Raw genomic sequence first — 9,551 nt, forward strand, 5'->3', positions numbered from 1 at the left:
AAACAAGAGTGTATGAAATGCCTAGCGCAGAGACTTAATGAACATAAATTACCTCCCCTCTTCCTCTTGCTCTCCCTTGAGAAAACCACCTCATCCAGCTGAAGCTTCTGAGACTCACAGTCTGGATCTTCCAAGCTGCTGAGCCTGGAGGGCTTGGGGTGGGGGGAGGCTGTCAGCCCAGATTCCCAGCCTGATCGAGTCCTAGACAGCCCAATTGAACGTACTGTCCCTTTTGGAATTTACATGTGTCTCTGCCAACCTAGGCCAGGGCCAGTCTGCAGTCTTCTCTCCCTGAATATTTTCATCTTTACATCCCTGTGAGATTCTGCTTTCTTCATCAGTGATACAAACGAAACCTGAATAGTGTACCTGGAGGCTTCGTCTTAAAGGAGCGGGTTGTATATACTCTTGTCAATTTTTCTGTTTTCTCCAAGCTCTACGATATCCTTTAACCACTGTGGACAAAATTGCATCAACCTGGCATCAAATGTACCTGGTCTCCACTCTAGCCTACATTTCTATTCCTTGCTCTGACCACTCTTGACCTTGTCAGCCCCTCCTCATGTGTGTTTACACCACCCTATGTGTCCTCTCTTCAGAGGCATTGACTTCATTCCGGATCCTCCCACATCACTGCCTTGCTTTAGCCTCTGTGAGACGCCCTGGCTGCTCTTGGGCTCCTCTCTCAAGGGAAGCTGTTCATGTTCCTATCTTGGAAAGCAGACCTCATTCCCCGAGTCCCCCACCATTGATTGCAATCTATTACTTCTCTATCTTAGTGCCAGAGTCTTCCAAGTCTCTGAGGAGATAACCAGGAACTAATTAAGTGGGAGAAACGTAGCTACTGCGTGTAAAGTCCAGCTAGTCTTAGCATCAGATTTCTATCATATTCTCAGCTCCACTTAGCTCACTCCGGCTGTCTCATCAAGGGCTTTTGACCCCAAATCCCACTGTAGCAACGGCAGCTGTTCCTCTCTGAGATCTTGAACACCAGAATCCAGGACCCTGCCTCACTGCCTTGCATATCTGTTCTTCTAACTGCTTTACAGGCGGCACAGAAACTGCCCAGACCATTCCCACAGACTTGTGTCCTCTGCCTTCTACATGGGCAGCTACCTTCTGGGGGAGGGGGCAGATTTAACCATGTAGATTGTTTCTATTACATTTTTTAGTTATTTGCTATGTTGTTGTTTTTTTTCCCTCCCACTATGTGGGTCCCAAGAATCTAACTCAATTGTCAATCTTGGTAGCAAATCCTTTACCACTGAGCCATCTTGCCAGCTCCCCTTGCAGATTCTTGACACTCAGGGCTCATGCTCAACAAACTTAGCTTTTGCTTGCACCAGGGGACAATTACTTTAACTGTCCAGGTCAACAACTTCCCCATTCTCCCAAGCAGTTGGTCACTCCAAACACTCAGTGGCCACATTTTTCTCCTTTCTCGACATGGGGCTGTTAGCACGGAAATTAATCTGCCTCAATATTCCAATTACTAATGTTCTCACACTGGCAACCATCTCCAGCTTCAGAAACTGAATCATCCCACCTCTAGTGCAAGGCAAAGCTTCCCCCGCCCTGTGTTCTTAATCCCAACACTTGACTTGTCCCAGCAATTACCATTCCCACCCTTCCTTACCTAACAGTTCCTTTTCTCGGCTTTCTCAGCCAGTTTGAAAAGTGTTTGACTCTAAGTCCCACTATATCTCCTGCTTTTTCTCTTGCTTCCCCTCTTTGGCTTCTTAAAGAGTCATTATGCTCAGTATAATAATGCGTGCTTACTGTCTCAACAGTTAGGAGACTTAGGTGGGAAGATCACAGGTTCGAGCCAGCCTAAGCTATGTAGGGAGACGCTGACTGAAAAAATAAAAAGTTGTCCCCTCCTCACCCCATTGCCTTTTGTCACTGCAGCCTTCTAACAGGGTGAAGATTTGCAGAGCCCATGTCCCTAACACCACTTCCCTTAGAATAGCACTCCAGTGCCATCTGCACAGTGAGCCCTAAGCCTCCCAAGGCCAACAGAGTCCCTTTGTCCAAATTCTGTAGCTCTACTGCACCAGCAAGGTACTCAGACCTCGGCCTGGAAGGCAGCAAGGACAGCTGTTCACATGAGTGTGGATAGAGCTTTGCTGTGTAAGCTAGAGTGAGCACACACTAATAATGATAATAATTTTAATTTTAACCAAATGCATGTAACAAAAATCTCCACCTTCACCGTTTGTAAGTTATACTCATCCATCTTTCCAAACTCACAGAACTGAAATGTGGTATCCATTAAAAAGAACTCCCTATTCCTGTGTCCTCTCAATCCTGGTAACCAGGTTCTCTCTCCATGAATTTAGCCACTCAAGGTACCTCATTAAGTGGAATAATACAGCATTTATTCTTTGGTGACTCGGTTACTTCACTTAGCATAAAGTCCTCCAGGCTCATTCATGCTAAAGTATGTGCTGGAATTTTCTTCCTTTTTAAAGCTGACTGTCACTCTGTCCTGAGCATATGCCACAATTACCCATCCCTCTGTTAATGGGCCCTTAGCTACTTCTACCTTTAAGCTATTGTGACTAATGGTCCTAGGAGTACAAATGTCTGTTTGCCCCTTGATGGTTTCTACCTTTTAAATATTTAGACATACAGCGTATGGCCTCCCTTTCTGTTCCTGCTGTAGGCTCTACAAATGCTAAAAGTAGACCTTCATGAGACATGAGCACTCCCATTTACCCATCCACCTTAGGTGCCAGCTCCTTAGCTCCAGGGAAACTGCCACGCAGGTCTACATTGAGGGTCAGCAGGGAAGAAGCCCAGAGTGATTCATGGTGTCTGCCCTAGGCATACCTGATGCTTTCCTTGACCTAGTCTGAACCCTTCATTTCATATGAAACCTGAAGTCAGGAGCAGTTCAAATTCTCTCCTTCTGTAGTGAGGGGCAAACTGAAGACTTGGGTCTAAGACACTGGGTCTAAGCATTGGCTTTGGAGGTGCTGGAAGAGACTTTGTCCTGAAAAGGCGTGGGGAAATGACTTCTCGGGCTTCTCACAGAGCTGTGGGCTTATGTTCAGAAAAAAAAAAAAAAAAAAAAAAAAGGTTACAACAGGATGGAATAATTAATTCAAAAAGATGTCATGTGAGAAAAATGCAGCAGCAGGTTTTCTAACAAAGCCAATGGTGTTCTGAATTAAGAAGAGATTGTTTTAGTCATTAGGCGACCGGGGCTGTTTTAGCTTAATTTTAATGAAAAAGATGCAAGCAATCAGTTTGGAGACACACACAAAAAAATACTTAAATAGCAAGACTGAGTTCAAGGAATTTAAATGAGGATACATTAGCGAGGCTTTGGAAATGAGGTATCAAGGCGGGAATGAGTAAGTCAGTACTTAACGTTAGTCTTTTAGTAATCACAGCGCATGACTGACAGGCATGAAGTGAGGAGAACACGACAGATGACAGTTTGAAATTTGTATCTATGGCTGACCAACTGCAAGATAAACTCCTGATCGTTCTGAAACACCAGCTTCCTTTCGATACTGAGGCAGCAACGGCTACCTTTCCCTGTTGCCATGGCAACTAAAGATGACAGTGGGGATAGAAGACATACGTATAGAAAACAGGCACTTGAGTTAGTAGAGATATAGAATGTGTAACATTCGTTTACTCAATGGCATTTTACTAAACATCTGCTAGGCAGCCGGCGTAACCAGGCTAGGGAGTCTGTCTTAGTCAGGGTCACTACTGCTGTGGTGAAACACCATGGCCAAAGCAACTTGGGGGGGAAAGGGTTTATTTGACTTACGTTTCCACCTCACTGTTTACCATCAAAGGAAGTCAGGACAGGAACTCACACAGAGCAGAAACCTGGAGGCAGGAGCTGATCACTAATTAAGAAAATGTTCTATAGGCTTGTCTACGGCCTGATCTTAAGGAGGCATTTTCTCAATTGAGGGTCCCTCCTTTCAGATAACTCTAGCTTGTGTCGAGTTGACGTAAAACTAGCCAGAGAGGGTCACAGGTCCCCATCAAGGTGGAGAAAAACAAAGCACCCACTTCTCTGGCTCATAGCTCCTCTCTGCACCATCTGGTGTTGTGGAATATTAGTTTAAGGTGTGTTACATTCATTTAGGCTGTGGAATATTTGTTTAATGATGCAAAGATGTGTTGCATTCTTTTATGTTACATTTGTTTAACTCTGTGAAGCTATGTTACTTTGCTTGCCTAAGACACCCGATTGGTCTAATAAAGAGCTGAACAGCCAATAGCTAGGCAGGAGAGGGCTATGTGGCACTGCCAGGCAGAGAGAATAAATAGGAGGAGAAATCTGGGAAGAGAAGGAGGGGGAGCCAGAGGCCAGCCACCCCGCTACACAACCAGCGTGGAGTAAGAAGGAAAGAAAGATATATAGAAGAAAGAAAGGTAAAAAGCCCAGAGGCAACATGTAGTTGAAGAGAAACGGGATAATTTAAGAAAAGCTGGCTAGAAACAAACCAAGCTAAGGCTGGGCATTCATAAGTAAGAATAAGTCTCTGTATATTAAAAAAAGAAAACTATAATCTGGTCTGTTGCCCTCTAAAAATCTGTTGTCCCTGAATATGTTCACAGTGTTCTTTGTGTGTCTGGTGAGAGGTAGCCAAGTATCTGGGCAATGCCCACAGCCAGTGTTTTGTTCAGTGTCAGAAGTACTTCCAGTCGGTGAGTAGACACACCTCTGCAGCAGAAATTACCTGATAGATGCCTTGGCCTCAACCTTCAACTGTGCCGTGAATCTGAGTCACTTCAGTCTCCCCATACATACTACGGATTTGTAATCCTACCTTTATGTCGTCGAGTTGACATGAGGTCTAAGTTGTTATGTGGGACTGTAGCTGTGGCAGTGCTTTATGGACATTAGTTATCATTAATAAGAGATCCATTCATCATTGGCATTGAGGAGGTGCCTGTTGCCATTACAAGCGTGGCCTTGTCTCTTTGAGGCTCTCCCTGCAGTGAGTCATGCTGCTGAGGACTCAAACACTACAGAAAAACTCCAGCACCCACCCTGGTACCACTGATCTACCAGCTTCATCTTACCCCCTATCGTACACCCAAGTCAGCCCAGCCATTCTCTTTCCATCTCTAGGTTAAATAAAGCAGCTAAGTGTTCAGAATGAATATGCTCTTTCCAAATCCTTTAAGCCAACAATCATCCTTCTGGCAAGCCATCCAGGGTAAAGGAGCCGTTTAAGAGGAATCCAATGATACACGCACAATATTTTTGTAACAGAGATTAGAAATGAAGCTTTAACAGAGGCACAAAGATAAAAATCATCACCATGTTCCAAAGGAGGTGTGAATCCAAATGCAGCATTTTAAGAAGACTCAACTGGAAGAGGGTTTTATAAATCTCTGGAACACCTAGCTTACATTTAAGATAGAGAAGGGCTGAGAGAGAGAGGAGGGGGAGGAAGAGGGCTGTGGAGAGGGTTTCTCGAGAAATTGTGCCAGTGTGTGAAGAATGTTTCTCCCTGCACATCAGGCCTTCAGGAAGAGAACTCGAAGGGACCATTTTTATAAGCTTGAGAGGGCAGCTGGCCCAGCTGGAGGACAAACCCTGGGTCCTAACTCGAATTTGAGAATGGGTTTGTGACTGGAAGCAGCAGAGAAGGAAGTGTAAGAGTGGATCAAGTGTGCCTCCCGTAAACCGTATGCAGACACCACCTGCCGGGCCCTGACGTGGGGGACTCGACACAAGACCACATGGGCAGAATGATAACAGATGTACGGAGTGGATCAAGCTGACAGGGCCCTGTGAGAGCAGTCAGTGAAGGGCATCAGCACTCTCAGAAGCCAGCAGCAAGCAAAGTGCAGCCTACCTTCCCATGCGGGCCAGGAAAGAACCTTTCTGTTGCACTCCTGACCTCTGACCCATCCCTGCCCTGCTAGCTGGGAGGAGGAGTCAGCAAGAAACTGACCTCAACATGCGGCCTGTGTGGGCACGGAAGAGGCTGGCCTTAAAAATTAAAAAAAAATAAAACATTAAAAGGAGCTTTCTTTTCTGAATCGGACATTGTCACTTCTGAACTATGTTCATGGGACTTCAAGTAACTTTTTCCTCACAAAAGTCATGGCCAGATGGGTCAGTGAGTAAGAGCGCCTGCTGCCAAGCCTTGGTTTCTGAGTTCAATACCCAGAAACGGTATGGGGGAAAGAGAGACCCGCCCCCTGCCAGCTGTTCTCTGTCCTCAGTACATATGTCCTGGTAGTGGGGTTTTGTTTTGTTCTGTTTTGTTTTAAGATAAGAAAAGTCATGGAGCTGTCTAAGTTTCCTTTGGAATCTGAGAAATACTTTGGATAAAAAATTTTAAGTCAAAATTTTGAGGGACAAAACCCTGACTGCCTTCTGGACATTTCCTGTGAGCCTCATTTATCAAATATGCCATTTATATGTTCTTTATCATAGAGAAAATTGGGAATAATCTAAATATCAATTATAGCAAAACAATTAATTATAAAAACATAATACGTTTTGATTATGTTTCAAAGTATATATAACTATTAAGTTTTAAATGTAAAATGTCAGATGATACCTATAATACAGTTATAATTATCTATAATGTACTTACATAATGAGTATCATCATATGTACATATATATGTATGCATACTTAGTAAGTGGAAGGAAGCATGCTATGAGTTAAAAAGTTATTTCTGAAGCTGGAATTAGTTATTTGTGTGTATGTGTGTGGACTCTCAGAGCCCAGAGGAAGGCATTGGATTCTCTGGAGTTAGGATTAAAGGCCGTGATGAGCTACCCAGCATAGGTACTGGGAACTGAACTCGAGTCCTTTGGAAGAACAGGAAGGACTCTTAACCACTGAGCCATCTCTGCAGCAGCCTTGAAGTAGGAATTTTGTCTTATGTTTCTTCTTGTGTTTTCTCAGCTTTGTCTTCTTTCCCTGTCCTCTCCAATTGATGACTATGGAGGCTGTCGAAAGCTTTGCTTAGCCACTGGTAGTAAAGAAGTCAACTGCTGGGCCGGGTGGTGGTGGTGCACACCTTTAATCCCAGCACTCGGGAGGCAGAGGCAGGCGGATCTCTGTGAGTTCGAGGCCAGCCTGGTCTACAGAGTGAGATCCAGGAAAGGCGCAAAGCTACACAGGGAAACTCTGTAGCTAGAGTTTTCCTGCCTGGCCCACCTCAGGACAAATCTCTCTCACCTGCCAGACCCACAGCTGCTCAGACCCGACCAAGTAAACATAGAGATTTATATTGCTTACAAACTGTATGGCCGTGGCAGGCTTCTTGCTAACTGTTCTTACAGCTTAAATTAATCCATTTCTATTAATCTACACCTTGCCACATGGCTCGTGGCTTACCGGGATCTTCACATGCAGCTTGTCATGGCGGTAGCTGGCAGTGTCTCTCTCACCCAGCTTCCTGTTCTCTCAATTCTCCTCTCTGTTAGTCCCGCCTATACTTCCTGCCTGGTCACTGGCCAATCAGTGATTTATTTATTGACCAATCAGCAATACACTTGACATACAGACCATCCCACAGCAAAACTCTGTCTTGAAAAAGTCAACTGCTTTCCTAGAGTGGGTATGAAGTCACTGTTCAGTGTTTTTTACACTGTGTTCTGTAAACCATTAATTCCGTAGCATACAATGCACAATAGTGCACTCAAAATATTGAATGGCCTTGTAGAAAAGAAATTTCTTGAAATTTGTCTAATCCAGGACTTACTTTTCACAACTTAAAAAAAAAAACCATACACAATGGTTAAAACAAAACATAGCTGAATAAACTTTGAGCAGTCTAAAGTGACCAGCGTCTGGGAAAACCCACCTGGGAAAAGCCACCCTCAACTGCAACACCGAGGCAGTAGGAGGTCATTGCTAAGGAACTAGGCAACTCTGGAATGTCGGTCCATTCTTTTCAGGGAGTATTCTTGACACAAATCTTATTTCTGTTCATTAATAGAAAACAGAACCAAAGACTTCACCCCGCCCCTTTCAAAGCCGAAGAAAGCCAACATGGACGAAAGTAGGGCTATGAGCGGTGGGTGCAGCCAACTCAGAGGACTCGGTAGTGAAGCTACAGCTTACAGTGTCCTCCTGGGCTGTACTACTTTATACCTGGGTGCTCTACCATGTGGTGAAAGAGGACCCCCCTGTATCGCTAGTAAATGCTGCTGTGTGTCTTGCCGGAAATTGGATCGCCTTAAATGAACCCTGTAACTATTATAGCCCTTGCACCACAAGGAGCAAGGCCAGATCGCACAATAGGAAGAAAGATAATAAAAGGACCAGGATGTCTGCTGCAAGACAGTGTCTTCTAGACACGGCAAGGAAGCTACACCCCAAATCCCAAAAGTACGGTCCCCTACACAAGACCCACACGACAGCTCTAGTTGGTGAGTGTAGGGCAGTTCTCACTGGGCCCCACCCATGGATGAAGACTGCTGAGAAAAGGAAAGTAAGTCTTCCCCAGGGGCAAGCTCCACCCCCCATAGGTTATCCCATCCCAAGTGGGCAGCCTTAAACATCCTTCAACACACATACATGCAAGCAATACTGACTCAATCAGCAGGTTATACACACAGAGACGCATACGCGCGCACACACGCTCACACACACAATTACAGAAGAGGTAATGGGTTTGAGAGAGAGTAAAGACGACACGGGAGGAGTTAGGGGGGAGAAGAAGGGTGGAAATGGTGTGGATACCTAGGAAATTCTCCCCCCAAATTAAAATTTTTCATTAAGAAAAACAAAATTAGAATTTTATTTTAAAAAGGAAGATAATATTTACCTGGCTCTCTATAAGTTCAAACACAGGCATCTGTATCTCTCTGCTCCTAAAGATTGTCTGAAAGGGCTGAATCCCTAACCTCTTTTCTGTTAGGAAGTCCCTGAGAGTCCTCTTACAGGGCTGGGTCTTGTAGCAGCATGCAAAGCCTTGAGCACCACCACAGCAGAGAGAGCGTGGTTACAGTTCTACTGTCCCTATGGTAACAAACAGGTGTTTTTCTCCTTGCCAAACAATTTCCTATAGCTTACACCCACACCCTGAGGTCCTCTGCAGGGATGTATGGAACTCTTGGGCCTTCAACACAGACACCTACTTTATCCTTCAGAATGCCCAACTCCATTTCTCCAGGTTGCAGAATTACAAAACTTTATATTCCCCAGCAAAGGTGGTTAACGTTTGTTTGTTGGTTGGTATAACCATATAAGTGCTTAAAAGGTGATGCCTAGGGGCTGGAGAGATGGCTCAGTGGTTAAGAACACTGGCTGTTTTTCCAAATGCTCCGGGTTCAGTTCTCAGCACCCACATGGCTGCTCTCAACCGTCTATAACTCCTACTCCAGGGGATCTGACACCCTTATGCAGACATACATGTGGGCAAAACACCGATGTACATAAAATGCAAATAAAAGGTGATGCCTACCATTGGTCTCAGCAATCAGGAGGCAGAGATGGGCAGAGCTCTGTGGGTTGGATGCCAGCCTGGTCTATGTAGTGAGTTCTAAGCTAGCCAGGTCTACATAGCAAGACCCTATCTCAAAAAAAAAAAAAAAAAACA

At 44.8% G+C, this 9,551-nt stretch overlaps 1 protein-coding gene across 1 annotated transcript in view; it reads right to left on the reverse strand.

Moving 5' to 3' along the window:
• The window catches only part of Cd28 (CD28 molecule), a 66,517-nt gene extending 64,635 nt beyond the window's left edge, over positions 1-1,882 (reverse strand). Inside the window, exon 1 of the mRNA XM_059278504.1 lies at positions 1,780-1,882. The gene's annotated coding sequence lies outside the window, so the exon portion shown is untranslated. The remainder of the gene's footprint in view (positions 1-1,779) is intronic.
• Positions 1,883-9,551: the final 7,669 nt, after the last annotated feature.

This window comes from Peromyscus eremicus, chromosome 13 (genome assembly GCF_949786415.1).
Source record: "Peromyscus eremicus chromosome 13, PerEre_H2_v1, whole genome shotgun sequence".
NCBI classification, from domain to species: Eukaryota; Metazoa; Chordata; class Mammalia; order Rodentia; family Cricetidae; genus Peromyscus; species Peromyscus eremicus.